Source organism: Hyperolius riggenbachi, chromosome 11 (assembly GCF_040937935.1).
Source record: "Hyperolius riggenbachi isolate aHypRig1 chromosome 11, aHypRig1.pri, whole genome shotgun sequence".
Lineage (NCBI taxonomy): Eukaryota > Metazoa > Chordata > Amphibia > Anura > Hyperoliidae > Hyperolius > Hyperolius riggenbachi.
In genome coordinates this window covers 58884620-58907455 of record NC_090656.1, presented here as the reverse complement: position 1 = coordinate 58907455, position 22836 = coordinate 58884620, and the positions used below count along the sequence as shown (strand labels likewise).

At 45.9% G+C, this 22836-nt stretch overlaps 1 long non-coding RNA gene across 1 annotated transcript in view; it reads left to right on the top strand.

The window, feature by feature from the left end:
- LOC137538138 (uncharacterized) overlaps window positions 1–22836 on the top strand; it is a 29615-nt gene that overhangs the window by 4763 nt on the left and 2016 nt on the right. Inside the window, exon 2 of the long non-coding RNA XR_011024690.1 lies at window positions 15770–15838. This is a non-coding gene — a long non-coding RNA (uncharacterized lncRNA). The remainder of the gene's footprint in view (window positions 1–15769; window positions 15839–22836) is intronic.

Sequence of the window (22836 nt, the reverse complement as noted above, 5' to 3'; positions counted from 1 at the left end):
TATGGAAAAAGTTCATAGACTTTTCATTACAGAAAAAGGTGGAGTACTTGATACCATCAGTACCACATGTCTTGGAGTTCCTACAAACTGGATTCGATATTGGTCTGACGGTAAGAACACTTAGAGTTCAAGTATCAGCCATTTCAGCATTGGTCGGTTCACAGTTGGCAAATCAGAGATCGGTACAACAGTACTTTCAAGCCATAATGAAAATGAGACCACCATTCCAGAAGATCTGCCCAAGTTGGGATCTGCCTTTAGTGCTCGAATACCTGTCATCAGAGGTATTTGAACCTCCGGAGAATTGTGCAATCTGGAATATGACGTGGAAAATGGTGTTTCTGATCGCAATATCATCAGGGAGAAGAGTATCAGAGATTAGAGCGCTAGGTTGCAAAGATCCTTTCTTAACCTTCTTCCAGGACAGAGTGGTATTGAGGCCAATGACTCACTTTTTGCCGAAAGTGGTGTCAGTGAAGCATCTAAACCAAGAATGGACACTGCCAACCTTTCCGGTGGACGAGAATTATCCGCAAGGTCATCCTCTAGATATCGCTAGATGGCTGAGACAATATCTGCAAGTGACAAGTACATTCAGGAACTCGGAACACTTATTTGTTAATCCAGCAGGACCCAGGAAAGGTAAAGAGGTGACGACGAGAACAATAGCGGCTTGGATAGTCCGTCTCATTAAGGAAGCATATAGAGCCAGAGGGTCAGAAGCACCTTCATATACCTCAGCTCATTCGACAAGGAGCATATCCTCTTCCTGGGCGGCATCGGCGGGAGTTTCCTTGATGAATATATGCAAAGCAGCGAATTGGGCATCGCCCAATACCTTTATAAATCATTATAGAGTGAACCCCGCATTGCTGACATCTGTCGGTTTCGGAAAGAGCGTATTATCTGCGTCTCATAAATAAATTGTTAAGCAGTACCCACCCGATTGGTCTCTCATTGCTATACATATCCCATCAGTATGCCGACATGGAGGCACCAGGGAAACAGGAAAATTGATACTCACCTTGTAATTTTCCTTTCCTGGTGCATCTCCATGTCGGCATACGTCCCACCCTTGTCCATCGTGTCTGAGTGCTATTTACAAGAATGCGGTGGAAGGGGTAGGGACCATATATATATATATATATATATATAGAGTTTTAATTGGTCCTATAGGGGTTAGAGGGGCGGAGCTAACCCATCAGTATGCCGACATGGAGATGCACCAGGAAAGGAAAATTACAAGGTGAGTATCAATTTTCCTGTTTCAGAGCAGTCTGTGAAGTAATGAACTCTCCTCTGCCAGAGAAAAAGTAAACAGTTCAATTACAGTTGAGATAATAAAAGTCAGATAACAGCCCTCTCCACGACTAATTTAGTCGGAGAGTTAAGGTGGCCATACACTGGCCCGATTCGCGGCCGTTTCGACAGCAGATTCGATCCTGGGATCGAATCTGCTGCCATTCGTTCACGCTAAACGCACCCGCCGATCCGATTTCCTCCCGAAATCGGATCGGTCCGTCGATCGCGACGTGCGGGAAATTACCGTCGATCGCCCGCGGGTAGGGAGCGCGTCGCTAGCGGTGGCCGATCCGATCAGGTATACATTACCTGACGCTGGCTCCCGGGCATCTTCTCCGCATCTTCTCCGCGCTGCACCCGCTCCATCCCGGCGCTTCCTGTCACTGCAATGACCAGGAAGTTCAAATAGAGGGCGCTCTATTTGAACTTCCTGGTCACGGAGTGACACAGGAAGCGCCGGGATGGAGCGGGTGCAGCGCGGAGAAGATGCCCGGGAGCCAGCGTCAGGTAATGTATGCGCGGGAGGGGGGACAGGCGGCAGCGGCGGCTCCACAGATTGTGATCGGTTTTAGGCTGAAATCGATTCACAATCTGTTTGCAGTAAAGGCAGCCATACGATCCCTCTCTGATCAGATTCGATCAGATAGGGATCTGTCAGCTGGTCGATCTAATGGCAAATCGATCAGTGTATGGCTACCTTAAATGGCTTGTTTACATAGAGATAACAACTGGAGTTTCTTAACTCTTCCTGTACTGGAAACAATTAGACTGATGTATCTGATCTTAATGTTTTATTTCTTAGCTGTACTACACATATAAATCATAATATCATCATTTTTTTTTCGCTTCAGTGTCTCTTTAACCTCTGTCTTCCTCATTTGTCTCAGGGTGTATCTTAATGTGTCCTTCTTACTTATTTCAAAATGTTGGGAGATATGGGTGTCCATACCAGGGCTGTGGAGTCGGTACAAAAATCCACCAACTCCATCTCTTCAGGTTAGAATTCCTCGACACCGACTCCTCTAATTTGCATATTACAACCTTGATTGAAAGTATGTAACATGAAATTCGCCTCTTAACTGCCAACGCTTAAGAATTTTAAAAGACAACTGAAGTGAGAGGGATATGGAGGCTGCCATATTTATTCCCTTTTAAACAATACCAGTTACCTGGATATCAGGCGGATCTTCTGCCTTTAATACTTTTAAGGTGCGTACACGCACGACAGCATCCAACGACGGGTCCGTCGGCACCTCCCGCTGGGCGGGTTTTCAGCAGACTGTAGTGCGTGTGTACGCACTGTCGGCCGGGCGGATCGTTCAGGAACAGCCTTATCAGTCCGCCGACAGTGCGTACACACGCACTACAGTCTGCTGAAAACCCGCCCAGCGGAAGGTGCCGACGAACCCGTTGTTGGCTGCTGTTGTGCGTGTGTACGCACCTTTATTCATGGACTAAAACTAGTCCTTGGTAAGAGGACTCGTAGAAGGTACAGACAGGAACAAAGAACATCTATCAGGCCCTAGGCAATGTAACTGTGGGTATATGTAAGAGTGATGTGCAAGTGCTCTGCAGGGGAATGAGCCTATTCTTCCTCTATTACACATTCTTCATGTACAATCTGAACCAGGTTTATGGGTGATAGACAACACCTCTGTGTTCAATGTGCACAACTTTCTAAGGGCTCGTTTCCGCTGTAGCGGTGCGGAATCGCCTGGATTCCACCGCAGAAGAAATCGCATGCAGGTGCGTTTTTTACGCGTTATTTTACGCGAATACGCATGCGATTTCGCATAGGTTAGGCTATGTGCGTTTTTAACCATGTCACTGCCTGTGTTAATTTACATTGGTTCCTATGCGGAATCGCATGCGTAATCGCGTAAAATAATGCGTAAAAAAACGCATGCGATTTCCCTATTAAATACATTAGCAGCGATTCGCATGCATTCCACTAGCAGGCGAATTCGTTGGCTCTTTTGTGCGTTTTTTCACCGCTCATAAAAACGCACCACGCAAACGCTACAGTGGAAACAGGTCCATTCACTTGCATTACATGTGCGAATCTGCATGCGTTGGACGCATGCAGATTCGCGATAGTGGAAACGAGCCCTCAGTGGATTCTCTGCAGCTCTGTGGGGAGTGCATATGCAGCGAGGGACTGATTAGCCTGAAGGGGGCTGGAGGAAGCGCCAGGTATGTATTAAACTTTTCTTTTCATCCGTCTCAGGTACCCTTTAATTCGTAGTCATCAAACCAAATTTTAACAACCTATCAAATTATTTTATTTCATGAGCAAAGGACACTATGCCATCAAATGAGGAGTGCTGTGACCAATAGTCAAGTCTAAGTACCCCACAGTGTGGGGGAGCCACCTAGGGAACAACCGCACACTGAGCAAAAAACAAGAATTCCAGGTGTCTACAAAAAAGACTTCCTTTATTCAAAAATTCCTTGAGTATGACAACCATAAAAATCCCTCTTATCCCCCCTTAAAACTAAGTGAAATCACGACGTGATATGACATCAGCTGATGTTCCAAGCATCCACACAGTCAGTCACACCATCACACATCTATGTGGCCACAATAGAGAGCAGCAGTGCTAACTATGCATAGAAAAAAGTTCCCGGATGGCCATCCTCTGATCACTTCCAATTTATTTGCACAAGTCTACCGCTTTGCAATACAGACTCACTTTAGTGTGCAACAGTCACATATGCCACATGGGTATGCAGGCTGTAGATATTCTCGGCTATGGGCTGTTTCCTCATGCTATGTTAAGCAGAAGGCTGGCACAAATGATAGCTACACAGCGCGCTGAACTGGTGATGCTGCCCGACACCCTTGCTGACGTCAGGAGCTGGTACCATCATATCATACTCTAGGAATTTTTGAATAAAGGAAGCCTTTTTTTTTTGTAGACACCTGGAATTCTTGTTTTTTGCTTCATGAGCAAAGGGAGTGCATACATTTGCATAAACCAGCATCCACACAGAATTATTTCTATATCATTGACTATCTCTATTAGTGACACAGCTACATATCAGGCTTTATTCTTACAACATAGATGTTATTTAGTATATATATATACATATGATGTGTACACAGGAATCTCATATGTATATTTATATATATATATATATATATATAATGAGATTCCTGTGTACACATCATATGTAGTCACAATCATATATGTATATCTGACTTTAAAAATATGGGGACTGCTTTATTGAAGCAGCACAAGTAACTATTTTCTGATTGGTTTATTTCATTTTTGTGGACTAAGCACAGCTATTACTGTATATATAAATTATTTATGATGACTATTATCTGAGAAATAGAACATTTTATCATGTTTTCTATTTTAATTACAGTTTAAATTCATTAGGAGTCAGAGTCAGTGCATTTTGTCATAACTCCGACTCCAGTTACCCAAAAATTGCTCCGACTCCTCGACTCTGACTCCACAGCCCTGGTCCGTACATCAGGCAAGGTTGTGGGCCAATTGACCATACCATTCAATAATTTAATTGAACTGGATGAAAATCGGTGTGGCAACATGTTCACTCAAAGTTGCGATAAATTTTGAGTCAAAATTGGTCGAAAACAGCAACCGGACAAGTTTGAAAATCTTGAGATATCCTGAAAAACTGACATATACGGTGGACCCCTGGCTACTGTCCCACACCCCAGTGTTACATGTTGTCCCCGCCTGTGCTCTTTGGATTCTCACCTATCCACTGGGGTGACTTCCAGTCTCCTCCGCCAACATCCCTGTTACTGCTGTACCTTGTACTGTAGCACCAGGCGCATGTGTGTGACCCCACACAGCGCCATATGGTACAGGCAATCGCGGTAACAGCGGTGCTGGTGGCCAGGACTCACACCAGCGGATGGGTAAGTATTTACAGAGCATGAGGGAAGGGGATATTTAACATTTAGGGACAGCTAGGCAAGGGGCATCACAAGGCCAATTCCTGATAAAATTTAATTCTGAAATCTTTCAGAAATCTATCTGTTGTGTATGGGCAAGCAACATATCTCTCTCTGATTACATTTGATCACAGAGAGATGTGGCTCCTGAATGATCTGCCCATACATTGCCTGATATATGGGCACCTTAAATGGTAGTATCCTGATTTAAAATATCCAGCATCAACATGTAATGTAAACCGTTTAAATGTTTTTTGTCTTTCAAAAGATAGCCTAGCCCCAGGAATTTTGGTGCTAGTTTTCCTTGAAGGGACCTATGGGCGCTCCCTGCGCAACCAGAAAGATGTAGAGGGGTGTGGAGCACTGTACCCAGAGGCAGCGATCAGGGGAATGTAGAGGGGTGTGGAGCACTGTGCCCAGAGGTGACGGCGAGGAGGGTGTAGAGGGCTGTGGAGCACTGTGGCCAGAGGGAGCGACCAGAAGGGTGTAGAGGGGTGTGGAGCACTGTGGCCAGAGTCAGCGACCAGGAGGGTGTAGAGGGGCATGGAGCGCTGTGGCCAGAAGCAGTGATCAGGAGGAAGTAGAGTGGCGTGGAGCGCTGTGGCCAGAGGCAGCGACCAGGAGGATCTAGAGGGGCATGGAGCGCTGTGGCCAGGGGCAGCGACCAGGAGGATCTAGAGGGGCATGGAGCGCTGTGGCCAGAGGCGGCGACCAGGAGGATGTAGAGTGGCGTGGAGCGCTGTGGTCAGAGGCAGCGACCAGGAGGATGTAGAGTGGCGTGGAGCGCTGTGTCCAGAGGCGGCGACCAGGAGGATGTAGAGGGGCGTGGAGCGCTGTGGCCAGAGGCGGCGACCAGGAGGATGTAGAGGGGCGTGGAGCGCTGTGGCCAGAGGCGGCGACCAGTAAGCTGTAGAGGGGTGTGGAGCTCTGTGGCCAGAGGCAGCAACTAGGAGGATGCAGAGGGGCGTGGAGCACTGTGACCAGAGACAGAGACCAGGAGGGTGTGGAGTGCTGTGGCCAGAGGCAGCGACCAGGAGGAAGTAGATGGGTGAGGAGTGCTGTGGCCAGGGGCAGAGACCAGGAGGATGTAGAGGGGTGAGGAGTGCTGTGGCCAGAGGCAGAGACCAGGAGGATGCAGAGGGGTGTGGAGCGCTGTGGCCAGAGGCAGAGACCAGGAGGATGCAGAGGGGTGCGGAGCACTGTGGCCAGAGGCAGAGACCATCAGGATGTAAAGGGGCGTGGCGCACTGTGGCCAGAGGCAGCGACCAGGAGTATGCAGAGGGGTGCGAAGCGCTGGGGCCAGAGGCGGAGACCAGAAGGATCTAGAGGGGCGTGGAGCGCTGTGGCCAGAGGCGGCGACTAGGAGGATGTAGAGGGGCGTGGAACACTTTGGCCTGAGGCGGCGACCAGGGGGATGTAGAAGGGCGTGGAGCTCAGCCCAGAGGCGGCGACCAGAAGGATGTAGAGGGGCATAGAGCGCTGTGGCCAGAGGCAGAGACCAGGAGGATCTAGAGGGGCATGGAGCGCTGTGGCCAGAGCCAAGATCCCTTACAAATGTAAGTACTATAAACAGGCCCATAGAATTGTATTAGCAGTGAGTGCACATGCAGAATTATTCTGCAATGCAATAAATGGAGTGTGACTGCACCCTGAGGACTCATACGCACTTGCAGAGTTTTTTGTCAGCATTTTGAAAATGCTCGTCCATTTGCTTGAATGAAAATTGCAGCAAAATTGTGGTAAAATTGTTTAAGACGATTTTGCTGTGGTTTTGACAAGTCGCTGGGATTTTGCTGCAATTATACAGTGATTATAATTCAAGTGAATAGGAAAACATTTTTAAAAGGCTAGCAAAAACCAAGTGGGTTTGAGCCCTAATGGTGGGTACACACCATGCAATTTTTGATTCAGATACTATTTCCCATCAAGAAAAAGATTGGATTGGGCAAAAAAATGTTACAGCCTACTTATTGCCAGCGACTGATTCCATTTCGAAATCAATCTCTTTCTCAATCAGAAGCAGATTGGACAGGCTGGAAAATATCATTCTAAATACTGGCTGTATCGATCTAAATACTGGCTATTGTTCCGGAATACATAATGCGGCGCCCCTGCATAATTTGGGTGCTGGGTGATGCCACTAGTAGTAAAATATCGGTAATTTACATTATCGATATTTTACTCTGTAGTACCCGGGACACATTCTCACTTGACGCCTCCCTTCTAGTGCCTAAACCTCCCTGCCACCTAATGCCTAACTGTAGCCCCTCCCCCCAGTAGACCCCCCCCCCCCCCCCCCAGTAAGTGTCTAATAGTGGGCTTACACGGTTCGTTTTTTCTGCTCGATTCTCTGCTCAATCGATTCTCCGCTCGATTCTCTTATCTTCCGCTCGTTTTTCTTATCTTTTTCCATTTTCTTCTATCAGGATTTGAGCGGCAAAAGGTTCAAACGGGAGAGCGGACATGTTGGAAATGATCTATCTAACCATCTAATCACCTCAAAAATGAATTGTGTATTCCCGGCATAAAACCCCATAACTCCGGCACCCAAGCGACCAATAGTTGTAGCTGATGGTCCATGATCAGCTACAACCGATTTCTTTGTAGTACCCAATCAGCTACTAGCAGCACCGGCCACCCAAATCACAGCTTAGGTGCCCAATTACCAGCTTACTGGTTTATAGGAGTAGCAGGTTATTTGCATTGCAGCTGCAAGGATGCAACACTTATCTTTACACTGAAAACGGATGCTTGACAGAAACAGGTTTTACGTTTTAACACAACAGGAGGTGAGAAAGTAATCCATCACTCAGTCTCACTCCATAATTCAGTTTGTAGCAAAAATGCTATTTTTAGTAACACTTCAAAGCATATTTTAAAGAGAAACCGTAATCAAGAATTTTGAGTTAATTCCAATCAGTAGCTGATGCCCCCTTTACCATGAGAAATCTTTTCCTTTTCACAAATTGATCATCAGGGGGCTCTGTAGGGCTGATATTGTGGTGAAACCCCTCCCACAGTGTGATGTCAGGACCATGGTTCTGGCATCACACAGTGGGAGCCTTATTGCATTGTGGGAAATAACAGCTGTTTACAGCTGTTTCCAACTGCCAAAAAAGCAATCAGCATCTCCTTCCACTGACATCATCTGCCAGCAGTAAAAATGTCACCATGTGATAAATGTCAGAATGTAAATCGGGGGAGAGGAAAGATTTTACAATGGGCAAACACTAACTAATTCATTTGTACATAATTATTGTAAAAATGAAGCACTTTTTTTAATTACATTATTTTCACTGGAGTTCCTCTTTAAGCAAGGGTGGCGGGAGTTACTCACCTATGTATTGTCCTGCTGCCGTTGAGCTGGGCGCAGGGTGAGCCAGATGATGGCTCTTCATGCTACCGCTCAAATCCTCGGTGTCGTTAAATACCCCCTCTGAATTGTAGCAATTCGTAGGGATATGTAATTCGGGGTTGGGCGTTCGCCAGATCCCCACATTACCCTTGCATAGGGCATGTAACATGGCATCAGTGCTAATGACCTGCTTCAACAAAGTAGGTGGTTTCGACGCACAGCGCTCATCGCCGGGCGCTGAAACCAGGCTCCCCGTTCCAAGGATGAGACTCCCAAAAGTCTCCTTGTCTACTCCCCACGCATGTGCGCTAGCTCCATCCCGCTCAGCCCTCTAATGCAAAAGCCAGGCCATATCAGGTCCATGCCACACTTTGGGGGTCCCCAGCAATGGAAGGGGGTCTGTGGAGGATGACAGGGAAGCTTTCAGTTTGCTTTAAGACTTGTACACGTACGTGTCAAGTTGGCCAGCAGGACTCCAGACTCAATCCCTCAGGCAACAGTACAGGGCCAACAGACTCTGCTGAAAATCTAGCGTGAGTACAGCTGAGGCTAGCAACATGTTGTGTTACTATACAATGGGGGGGGGGGGGGAGGGATACTGACAAAGCGGCACATGAGGTTTGTTATACTGCAGGTGGGGTGAGTGAGAACAAGATTCTGTGTAACAAAGTAAACCTGAGACAGATGAAATTAAAGTTTTATACATAACTGGGGCTTCCTCCAGCCCCCTTCAGGCTAATCAGTCCCTCGCTGTCCTCCTCCGCCACCTGGATCTTCTGCTATGACTATGAGTGCAGGTACTTGAGCCAGTCTGGCGTAGTGCGCATGCACACACTCCGCCGCCGGGAGCGTACTACACCTGCGCAGCACTATTGCGCAGATGCAGAACGCTTCTGACTGTGGAAGCGGCATGCGGCCGGACTGCCCTGACTGGCTGAATTACCAGGACTCATAGCAGAAGATCCAGGTGATGGAGGTGGACAGCGAGGGACTGATAAGCCTGAAGGGGGCTGGAAGAAGCCCCAGGTATGTATAAAACTTTTCTTTTCATCCTTCTCAGGTACCATTTAATTCGTAGTCACCAAACCAAATGTTAACAACATATCAAATTATTTGATTTCATGAGCAGATTTCATTTGCATAAATCAGAATCAACGCAGAATTATTTCCATCTCATTGACCATCTCTTGGTGACATGGCTACACATCAGACTTTATACTTACAGCGTAGATGTTATTTAGTATATATAAGAGATTCCTGTGTACACATCATATATACAGTCACAATCAGATGTGTATATCTGACTTTAAAAATACGGTGACTGCTTTATTGAAGCAGCACAAGTAACTAATTTTGATTGGTTTATTTCATTTTTGTGGACTAAGCACAGCTATTACTGTATGTATAAATTATTTATGATGACTATTATCTGAGAAATAGAACATTTTATCATATTTTTTATTTTAATTACAGTTTAAATTCAAGCACCCAAAATTGCTCCGACTCCGTGACTCCGACTCCACAGCCCTGAAATTTAAACTATATAGCTTGTGCAGGTTGTGAGAGCACAGGTGTGCATACAACCTTGGAAACTGTCCACTTTAATAAACACAGGGGCGCTTCTAGCTATTTTGTCACTCCAGGCGAGGAAACCTATGCACACCCCCCTAACCTCAAACCAACAACCCCCCCCCCCCATAAAAATAATCGTAATGTGGTAGCATTTCACCAGAAAATAATCGTATTGCAGCAGTGTTTCGGTGCAATACTACAGGCCGGCGATACTACTGCCACTATACCACTGTCCAATTGAAAACTGTACTGCTTGATTGTAATTTTGAAACATGTTTGCCACGGATTGATCGTAAATTATGATTGATGTGGGTGGTTGATAATCAACAGATTAGATCATAGTCAAATAATCTGTCTGTAAAAATGAATCAATATATTGACAGCTATAGGCTAGGGTTACTAATAACAAGATTGGGGTGATTAAATTGTGAGGGTAAGATGAAGGAAGGCAAAGTAGAGAGTGACAAGGAACATTTATATTGTGCTTTTCTCCTGGCGGACTCAAAGCGCTTGAGCTGCAGCCACTAAGGGCCCTTTTCCATTAGCGGCGTTTGCGATGCTGAATAGCAAAATCACAAACCGCTAGTGATTTTTTAAATCGCTACGGTTTGCATATTAACATGGGAATCGCGGTAGGCAAGTTCCACTACCGCGATTCGTTTTTTTGTCAAACGCGATCACGCCGCGGTACAGTGCATAGCAAAATCATGAACGCAATCGCCGGAGGTTTCCTGCACTTTTGCGATTCAGCAATTGCTAGCGTTCAGCGTGAATGCTAGCGACTGCTAGTGGAAAAGGGCCCTGAGACACGTTCGGTAGGCAGTAGCAGTGTTAGGGAATCTTGCCCAAGGTCTCCTATTGAATAGTTGCTGGCTTATTGAGCAGGAAGAGCTGAGATTTCCTCCCAGGTTGCCTGTGCCAGAGGCAGAGCCCTTAACCATTATACTATGCAGAGATAGGGAAGAAAAGCACTTTTATTTAGCTTTCCTTTATGACAAGAAGACAGCCAGCACTAGGGGAAGGGGGGAAACAAAGGTGAATAAGGGAGAGAAGAGGAGTGGAGAGAAGCTGGTGCTTAGAGCTGCCTCTGAATAAACATTCTTTAGGGGTGCAGCAGAACCAGCCCCACCGATATTGCCGGCTATTCTCCATACGCGGCTGTATCTGGAAGATCAGCCAGGATTGCAGAGAGCTACTTTAAATCAGCCCAAATGGGATTGGAGAAAATCCTCATTTAGTGTAATCCGCTGATTTGTGAAAATACACATGCTGCAGCCAGATCTGACATCTGTGGATTATGTGCCCAGGGGCTGGTGTTCTGCATCTGTGTGTCCTGCTCCAAGCAAACCAGAATGTAAGCATGGGCGTAACAATTACACCTGCGGCCCCTTCCGTTACAGGGGGGCCCAGAGGCTTTGGAGGGCCCTCCTCCCTACCCTCCCTAACCGCAAGTGCGACCAATTAACAAAAAACTTCCCTATTCGCTCACAAAAACCATGTGCAGGAGCATGTGTAATTTTTTTTCCTGCTTCCAGATGCTGCTTAACAGCAGAACGCTCTCTGCTGCCATTTGCCACCTTTAAATCACCATCACCTGCATGGGGTTTGGGGACCAAGGGGGCCCCATGCTATCATTTTAGCAGTTATGCCCCTGCATGTAAGGGCGGGGTCACATGGGGAGAAAAATTGCTGGTAGGGACGATCAATGAACGACTCATGTTTCAGGCAGGGTGAACACATAACATAACGTGAAAGGCAGCGTTTTATGTTATTAATGTTGTGTGCATTTTTGGTGCATTTGCGATGCCTTCTTTAATGCGCTTTGCGTGCGTTTTAATGCGTTTGCGTTTCGCATATTCATTGCGATATTGCGTTTTTATATTCCTATCTATGCAAATCACTAGGAAGACAACAGGAAGCAGTATTACAGCATAAAAAAATATTTTGGGGAAAACCGCATATAAAAATGCAAACCAGTGCGTCCCCATTGACTTTCATTATGCAACAAAACCTGCATTTTTAAAAGTGCAGGTTTGAAAACGCATATGCGGTTTTTATATGCATTTTACCTGCGGCCCAAAGACTTCCATTAGTGGCAAAAAAAATTTCCGCAACGCTAGCGTTTCTGCTATGTGTGCACCTAGCCTCTGATGTCAATTCAAAGCACAAATGCTGTCTTGCACATTGGTGCTCCAGAATTCCGAATGACCATCATGACTTCAGCAGATAATCGTTTGTCACCAACAGTGTGTGCAGAGCTGTGAACGATTTTTAAATCATGCCTGTGAAGTTTATGGCACCTCGCCCCCTACCTCCAGCATTGCTTTAGGCTGCTTACACACTAAGACGTTACAGGCGCACGTTAATGCAGCCTGTAACGCTCCCCCAACGCACAGCAATGTAACACAAGTGGGCTGTTCACACAGCCCACGTTGAGTTACATGTAACGCTGCACGTTCTCCCGAAGGTGCAGCATGCTACGGCGTTACAGCGGCTTAAGCCGCGTTAGACTGTTTGTACATGCTCAGTCAGGTTGGGGAGAGCGGCCAGGCACATGGCTAATTAATATTCACTGCATGTTGTGCCGTACAGTGTTTACTTCCTGGTGCGGGCGTTCTATGCGGCGATTGGCCGGCGGGACCACGTGATGCCGCATGCGTCCAAGAGTACGCATCACGACATCACGGACGCCAGAGTGAGCTGCACAACGCGGCTCACTCTGACGTCCACATCGAAGTGCACCAGGCCTTGCGTTAGGTGCACGTTATGCGACCTTAAAGGGACACTTAAGTCAAACAAAAAATGAGTTTTACTCACCTGGGACTTCCAATAGCCCCCTGTAGCTGTCCGGTGCCCTCGCCGTCTCCCTCTGATCCTCCTGGCCCCCCCGGCAGCCACTTCCTGTTTCGGTAACAGGAGCGGACAGGCTGGGGACGCGAGTGATTCTTCGCGTTCCTGGCCACAATAGCGCCATCTATGCTGCTATAGCATATATCATATACCATATAGCAGCATAGAGGGTGCTAATGTGTCTGGGAACGTGAAGAATCACTCGCTTCCCCAGCCTGTCAGCTCCTGTCACCGAAACAGGAAGTGGCTGCCAGCGGGGCCAGGAGGATTGGAGGGAGACGGCGAGGGCACCGGACAGCTGCAGGGGGCTATTGGAAGCCCTAGGTGAGTAAAACTCATTTTTTTTTTGTTTGACTTAAGTGTCCCTTTAACGTAGCACCTAACGCAACGTCTTGGTGTGTAACTAGCCTAAAGGGAACCCAAAGTGAGAGGGATATGGAGGCTGACATGTTTATTTCCTTCTAAATAATGCTGATTGCCTGGCTGTCCTGGTATTGTTTAAAGAGAAATAAAAATGGCAGCTTTCATAGGTCTCACACCTCAGGTTCCTTTTAGCAGTCCTATTGGTTAAAGGATACCCGAAGTGACATGTGACATGATAAGATAGACATGGGTATGTACAGTGCCTACGACACAAATAACTATGCTGTGTTCCTTTTTTCCTTTCTCTGCCTGAAAGAGTTAAATATCAGGTATGCAAGTAGCTGACTCAGTCCTGACTCAGACAGGCAGTGACTACAGTGTGACCCTCACCGATAGGAAATGACCCTTTTTATCTCTTTCCTGCTCTCAGAAGCCATTTTCTGCTAGGAAAGTGTGTTTTTTTGTTGTTGGAATTTCTTATCAGTGAGGGTCACAATGTAGTCACTTCCTGTCTGAGTCAGGACTGAGTCAGTGACTTGCATGCCGGATATTTAACTCTTTCAGGCAGAGAAAGAAACAGAACACAGCATAGTTATTACATATTGTACATACTCATGCCTATCTCATCATGTCACACGTCACTTCAGGTATCCTTTAACAATTCATTGACATTTTGGTTGCAGTCTTCTGCTGTCAACATCTGAATTTAATCGCAGAACTGTCGTTCAATTTTATCTTGCAGTGTGTAGATAGCTTTAAGGAGCATTAATCCCCTCCACACAGTGACAGGTTCCCTTATCTGTACATAATGACACATTCATCTTTCTTGAATTAGAAGATGCAAGGCATCTAAATACAGATTATTGTCCTCTGTTATTGACCATTTCAGGTTAAACGAGGCTCATTAGTGAGAGCCTTCTGTGTTCCATAATGATGGTACTGGACAGGATGGCGGCTGTGCGCAAGAAAACTGTCTCCCACACAAAACCAGGACTTTTACGTCTGGTGAGCTCCTAAACACAGAACAAAACGCAAAGTACCATAAAAGTAAAGTACGATGGGGGAACATTGTTTGCATCTTATATTTATAGGTGAAATTATTAAGCTGCACATTAACAGTACAATATTTTCCTCAGATGCGATTATTCCATCAGATTTTATGATCGCATTGTACAGAAAAACATGCATTATGTGGAGGAAATCAACATGAAGTGGTTCTATGGTCGATTGGAATACAGAATATTGTTGAATGAATTGTTGTATTGTAGGATTGAATCTGAAGTGCCATATTCAACCTGTTTATGGGCTCAATCTATAATTATCTTTGCATTACTTATGATCCCGCAAATCTGATCTAATGATTGCTTCTGAGGAAAATATTGTACCGATAATGGGAACTTGAGAGCTGTCTTCCACTGGCCATGTTCCAATTGTAAAGTAGGATTGGACACAATTTTACTGCACTGCGCAAGTCGCAGGGGCACAGTGATTATGAATGTGACTGCGGTGCTACGTTGCCACTGTGGCGATTTGATGCGGATTTATGCAAACATACTAACAAACTAAATGCAAACGTAGTGCATGCCGTTCTCTTGTGTTTGCGTTTAGCTTTAAAGTGAACCTCCGGACTAAAAATCTACTCAGCAGCACTGAAAAGGCTTGGTGTTTCTTTAACAGTTTCACAGCATCAGAACTTTGTTTTTCTTACCAAAGCATCATTTTAACTGCATTTTTAGCTAAGTTCCACCCATCAAAGAAAACTGCCCAGGCTTTTTTCCCTGATGCTGTGCAAAGCATGATGGGATTTCCTATGTTGTTGTTCACGTTGCCTAGCAACTGGGAGGGGTGATCAACACACAGGACAGTTGGAACTGTGTCTCATGCTCCCTGTCACCTCCTTTCAACCAAAAAGATGGCTGCCTTCATGAAATCAAACATTTGCCTGTTCTTTTAAAACAGTGATTATATTACCGATCTATTTTAATTAACATAACTAATGTAACTTAATGATAGTATGTTTGTTTAGGCTGAAGTTCCTCTTTAAGTTTATGGGAATGCACTCAAGTCGCTTACCATGTGCAGCACTATGCGGTTTTCTTGAGATTTCCTTATGTTGCATGAGTCTGCGCCCCTTATCTTCAGGAAATTGCACCATAGGTGACAAATATCGCGTGAAAAATCACACCATAATGCATGCACCAAATGCGTTTGTCAATTACTTTTGACCACAGTGTCTTTGCCGTCGTGATTTAAAGAGGAAGAGGGCCTAACAGAAGTGGAGGTTTCATACGATCTGTTTTACCGTACGTGGTTATAAGAAATTGATCATCTATAGTAGTATAGTATGGTAGTTTTTTCAGTAAGTTTTGAAGAATTGACACAGTTTTACATTCTAGGCCTGCAGAAAAATTATTTTGACAAAAATGTGTGGAATGCATCGCATCATGGCAAGAGAAAGCGGTAATGTAAGTATTTTTTTTGCCTTAATAATTTTAATAAGATAAATTTACTTGTAAAGGTGCATTCCTACTGTTAAAGTGCTTTATTACACATGCATATTACAGTGTTTTTACACATACTATTTGCACTAAGTTCAGTAAATACCACCTCCTTGTACAAAAGACAGCAAGCAATGGGCAGCGCTCACAGGGTGCAAGTGAAGTGAAAGCTCCAGAGATATGCCCAGCCCCTTGGGGCTAAATACACACCTTGAATACAAATCAGATGCAAATTATGTGCTAACACTAATCTAAATTCTAAAATTTGAATGCAAGCTGACACCCCTGGAGGCAGCTAGCCTGAAGTATACTTAAATTTTGTACAGCAGAAGGAAATGACAGCGCTTCCAAACAGACGCTGCACCTGAAATTGACTACCTGCACAAGTATGCAGAGCTCGACTAACGGGCAGGTTACACACCTTGCATTCAAAACAGGTACAGTAAAGGGGGCGTTAGCTTCAGCATAAGTTGTGCACAAATTATCCCTAATAGACTCTCCTACGGCGGTGACGTGCCCCAACAGGAGAGAAACTGCTAGATTAGTGGTTAGTTTCTCTCCTGTTGGGGCACGTCACCGCCGTAGGAGAGTCTATTAGGGATAATTTGTGCACAACTTATGCTGAAGCTAACGCCCCCTTTACTGTACCTGTTTTGAATGCAAGGTGTGTAACCTGCCCGTTAGTCGAGCTCTGCATACTTGTGCAGGTAGTCAATTTCAGGTGCAGCGTCTGTTTGGAAGCGCTGCCATTTCCTTCTGCTGTACCACCTCCTTGTAGCATGCTAAGTTTCATAATACTTAAAGTGGATCCGAGGTGAACTTTTACTCATTGCATAATTGTGTTCCTTTCCTATTGTTTATAGGGCATTCTTCAAGCCAAATACTTTTTTGTTTTTGTTTTAATACTCTAATTCCCTATAAACTAAATAAACCACGCCCACAGGTTTTCAGAGAGCCTTGGCAGTAGCAAGGGCTCATGGGAGCTCAGTCTGGGCAAGAGGAGGAGGAGGTGTTACTAGCCATCGATTTCAGAGGCAGAAGGGAGGAGGGGGGATTAGGTTTTTTCACAGGCTTAGTGATCAAGATACAGATAAGCCTGCCTCTGTGTAATGTTTACAAACAACATGGCTGCTGTCATTGTATCACAGGAAGAAATAATCATTTTCTGTCTAAACATTAGATAAGATATATAGACAAGTTACTTGTTATAGTTAGTTTTTCATCTCGGATCCCCTTTTAAATGCAATAAAAGCGCTGATAGTGCATGAATCTTTAATAAAAGGTTTAAAAGAAGGTTTTGCACTCACATGCTGTAAATAAAAAAAAGAACAAGCTCCTAAAGAACATAGGCGGTCAGTCCTCATGTTGCCTGCATGCTTTTCATGGCTTATCAGGGGCTATCTTGACCATCTTCTACCCTTAAGCATCAGTATTACGCAGCCTTTCTCCATTGCCTCCCCCCACACAGATATCAGTATTATGTAGCCTTTGTCCACACTCACCTTCTACCTCTTCCTCCAAGACCTCCCACCTCCTCCCTTCTCCTACAAGCTCCTCCCCTTATAGTATTAGGTAACCCTTGTGACCACAACTCTATTTCTTTATAATTATTAGGTAGTGCTTGGGCCCTGGCCCCAGTGTGCCACCACTGCTGCCTGTGTGTTCACTTCGTTTCAGGTCAGGTATACTTAAAGTGTTTCTGATTTTTAAAGGGAACTAAGCTCCCTTTCTTCCCTGAAATTTCTCTTGGTTTTTAATAGTTGTAGAAATTGCCATGTTTCCCCCTCCCCTTCTAGCTGCCCTTATTTATCCATAGGGAAGGTGTGAAGATAGTATCTATGACTTCAGTAAACTCTTTGAAGCAGTTGTCCTAATTACCAACCCCCTTTTGTTGATGAAAGGTATCGTTTACTCTCTGCTAATGTGCGCAATAAAACAAATACATTAGTCCTTAACTGTCTGAAATTTCTGCGATCCTTCAGGCCACAAAAGTAGGCTAAAGGTGGCCATACACTGGTCGATTTGCCATCAGATTCGACCAACAGATAGATCCCTCTATGATCGAATCTGATCAGAGAGGGATCGTATGGCCACCTTTACTGCAAATAGATTGTGAATCGATTTCAGTCTGAAACCGATCACAATCTGTGGAGCTGCCGCTGCTAACCCCTGCATACATTACCTGTTCCGGCCGGCGCGAGTCCTCTGGTCCCGGCTGTCTTCTTCTCTGCTCCGGACTCCACAGGAAGTTCTGTGTAGCTGCAGCCGGTCCGGAACCCAGCACGGAAAGAAGACAGCCGGGACCAGGGGACTCGCGCCGGCCGGAACAGGTAATGTATACCTGCTGTATTGCGTCGGTCGTCGGGCATTCGAACGCCGCTATCGATGCACTCACGACCTGCCGGCGATCGAGAAAAATCTTACGCACGGACGGATCGACGGGAACGATCGATTTCGGACGAAAATCGATCGTTCTGTCAGCGGTGTGCGCGGCGATTTCACAGCCGATTCGATCACTGTGATCGAATCGGCCATATATCGGCGGGAAAATCGTTAGGTGTATGGGCCCCTTAATAAAACTTCTTTTAAATAAACAAAACTTTTAAATGTTAAAAAAAGTAAAATGGAAGGTTTTTTTTAGTAATGAGACATATTGTTGTTGCATTTTTAATGTGCTATTGAGATTCCCGGGGTGCTATGGTGCTCGGTTCACATTAAACTAAGTAAAAAAATAATTTACTGCATTTGGCTATATGTCACTTAAAGAGACACTGAAGCGAAAAAAAAATTATGATATTATGATTTGTATGTGTAGTACAGCTAAGAAATAAAACATTAAGATCAGATACATCAGTCTAATTGTTTCCAGTACAGGAAGAGTTGAGAAACTCCAGTTGTTATCAATATGCAAACAAGCCATTAAGCTCTCCGACTAAGTTAGTCATGGAGAGGGCTGTTATCTGACTTTTATTATCTCAACTGTAAGTGAACTGTTTACTTTTTCTCTGCTAGAGGAGAGGTCATTACTTCACAGACTGCTCTGAAAGAATCATTTTGAATGCTGAGTGTTGTGTAATCTGCACATATTAGAGAATGATGCAATGTTAGAAAAAACACTATATACCTGAAAATAAAAGTATGAGAATATTTTCTTTGCTGCTAATCTTCTAGTAATTATTCATAGTACACAACCAATTCACTATATCATATTTTTTTTTCCGCTTCAGTGTCACTTTAAGTGCCTCTTTACACTTGTGTACATTTTTTTAATGTTTTATGCAGAGATTTTGGAAAACATTTTCACCCAACAGAGTTACAAGCAAAAGTGGTTGTCATAATACAATGAATGAACGACAAACTGAGATGTATAACCCTTGAAAAATCATAAGAGGATATTAGTACAAAATACTTGCTTGCAAAAAAAAAAAATCCCCACCCCTTCCCCCCAAACTCCCCCCACCAAGAACCCAAAGCTTCCCCAGCCACTGTTTTGTGTACATACTGTATGTTAAAGCCTGTGTCTGAGCCCCAGATGAGAATATGAGGCAACCTTGTGTGTCTATCTCCTCCTCCTTACCCTAATGAGGGGTTCCATGCATGGCCTGATGGAAGGATTCAGTCTTCCTGTATCTACACAGCAATATTAATTACCCATTTATTACATTCCCTGGGAGCATTCAAATCGTCAAACAAATGACAGTAGAGATTTTGCTCTCTTTTAGAGACAAGGAGATTTTGCTGCTCTTTTCTGGGATTAGAAGTAATTCGATGTAATTATCTCCAGTGAGAAGCTGAACGTTCCAGTAGCTATTGTCTGTCATTAAGGACCACTATCTGATTCACATTCACATTCTTCTGCACACCCAGAACCTCGTTCTGCTAAACCAGCTGAGGGCATCATTTCAGTTCACAACAGCCAGTGAGAGCTGCATGCGTCAGAATGAAATGGCCAGATTCTGGATCCATGGTGGCCATATATGGAACAGTATAAACAAATGAGTGATCTGTGATTGGGTCAAATCAGCTTAGATTTAAAGAATACTTCTACTGAAAAAGACAGAGTCCATCATGTCAAGCTTTCTCTTAATGCTGCCAAGATCAGGGGGTCTCAGGGTCAATAACTCACCCACTGGCGCACTCATTAGACAGGTGAAGCTCCACCCCCTCCTTTGGCAAGACAGTCGCAAGTCATTTTTTCCCAAGCCTTCCAAAGTTCTGGCCATTACCTGCGTTGCAGCGATTCGGCCCCAGCTTGGCAGCCACCAACTAGGCCACGGCCATGACACCGCAGGTGACGGTGGCCAGAGCTTTCGAAGATTTTGGGGAAAAAATGCCATGGCGGCTTTGCTGAGGAGGGGGGCGGAATTTCTGACATTGATGAATTAGCAAGCGGAGGACTTATCAACCCTGAAAACTGCCGATCCTTGCAGCATTAGGACAGCACTGTAGGCTTTTTCACTGGACGTACTCTTTACATTGTGACAGTTTTGAGTTAATGATCCTATAGAGCTGGGATTTCCAACCTGTGTGCCTCGACCAACAGCCCCAGGTGTGTGTCACTGCGCTCCCATAGTAATTACCATGGGACTACCAAAAATCAGCCACTGGAGTCCACATTCGTGGTCATATTTTTCATAGTGTATACTCCGTCAACTCAGTATACACAATATAGCAATATGTCTGTGAATGTGGACTCCAGTGGCCATTTTTTGCAGTCTTGTAGTAACTGCTATAGGACTATGGAAAATGGCCACCTTTTTAAAAAAAGAAATCTTTGAAGATGTTACTGAAATATTCAACCCGATGAGCACACTGGAAGTTTCTTTGCCAGTAAAATATGAATTGCTTTCCACATCCCAAAAAAAACATACATATAAGTTAAATGGTATCTCCAATGGGCAGATCAACCAAGAGACAGATCTCTTTCTGATTGAATCTGATCAGAGAGAGATCTGTTGGCTGCCCATACACCGCAGGCTGATTACCTATCAATTTCTTGATGAAATCTCTTGGGAATCTTCATTGTGGCCCCCATCCAGGGCCGGCCCGCTCATGAGGCGGGGTGAAACTTTTGCCTCAGGCGGCACACTTCTAGGGGCGGCACCCGCCCGTCTGTGGGTGCGGGGCGCCGGCCGCCGAGCCGGAGGGGTAGCGGGCAGGACGGGGGTATTGGGCCTAGCGGTGGGGAGGGGGGTCGGAATCCCCCCTGCCTCGCCTGGGTCCCCCGATCTGCGCTCCCCTCCAGCTGTAAATTGTTAGGAAGCAGCCAATAGTAAGAGGCACGGGCGGGGAGGACTCACCTTTTCCAGCGTGCGCTCCACTGACGTCACTTCCTGCAACGCCGTCCACTTACAATACAGTGGGCGGCGTTGCAGGAAGTGACGTCAGTGAAGCGAACGCTGGGGGGGGGGGGGAGCGGCAATTTTTTCTAAATTTGCCTCAGGTGGCAAAAAGTCTAGGGCCGGCCCTGCCTCCATCCGCCACCTCCGCCGTTGTCCCCCCCCCAAATCTTCATGTGCCCCCCACCTGGTGCATATATATATATATATATATCCCCTTTCTGGCCACTGAGTGTCCAGCTGCTACTTCCTCATACTTGTCCCATGTGACTTCCACATTTAGCTCGTGGCGCGTGTGTGAGATACTTTAATACATGTGGGTGGGGGCAAATGAACATTTGGGCTGACAGCAACCAGGGGGTCCATTCTGTCACGTTTTGTCGGTTGCAATATTGCACGCTGTTGCCAGCCAGCGCACGCTGTTACCAGATCGACTATCTCAGCAAAAAACTATGTATTGTACACTGTAAAGTTCTACAGAAGATGTTAGTCAGTGGTGTGGCTAGGGGCTTTGATCCGGGACACTGCCCCCGAACCTGTTGCCATGGTGCCCCGGATCAGACTAAGCGGCAGGAGGGGGCACTGTGCCGAGCAGCAAGGGAGCGGGCATATTGTAGTTAAAAACTCACCTTCCGATCCCCGCAAGCACAGCTTCCATCTTCTTCCTACTTCCTGTCCTGGCGTCCGTCGCCTTGGTTACAGCGCCCCCTGTGATGACGTGACCAATGTCATCACAGGGGGTGCTATTACCAATGCGAGAGACACCAGGACAGGAAGTAGGAAGAAAATGGAGGCTGTGTCTGCGGGGATGGGAAGGGGAGTTTTTAACGACACTATGCCCACTCCCCCGCCCAGCTCCTTACTCGGGGCACCTACCTATCTAACCTATACTGGGGGAACCTACCTATGGGGGAACCTACCTATCTAACCTACACTGGAGGCTCCTACCTATCTAACCTATACTGGGGGCACCTACCTATCTAACCTATATTGCAGGAAGCTACCTATCTAACCTATACTGGGGGCATCTACCTATGGGGGGAACCTACCTATCTAACTTACACTGTAGGCACCTACCTATCTAACCTATACTGGGGGCACCTACCTATCTAACCTATATTGCAGGAACCTACCTATCTAACCTATACTGGAAGCACCTACCTATCTAATCTATACTGGGGGAACCTACCTATCTAATGTATACTGGGGGAACCTACCTATCTAATCTATACTGGAGGAACCTACCTATCTAACCTATACTGGGGGCACCTACCTATCTACAGCCAAGCAAAGCATCAGGGCCCCAGCCCAGCAAAGCACAGCCCCTAGCAAAGCAAACCCCCAGGCTAGCAAAGCCTCCTGGTCCCAGCCCAGCAAAGCGTACAGCCAAGCAAAACCTAGTAAAGCCCCCAGCCCAGCAAAGCCCCCCAAAATGCCCGCAGCAAGTCACCTAGCAAAGCCAGGCCGGCTCAACAGCACCGCCAGCCAAGCTGGCATAGCATCACCGTCAGCCAGGCCGGCACAACATCACTGCCAGCAATGCCAGCACAGCATCACCAGGCCAGCACAGCATAGCATCACCACCAGCAAGCCCAGCATAACCGCCAGCCAAGTATAGCACACAGG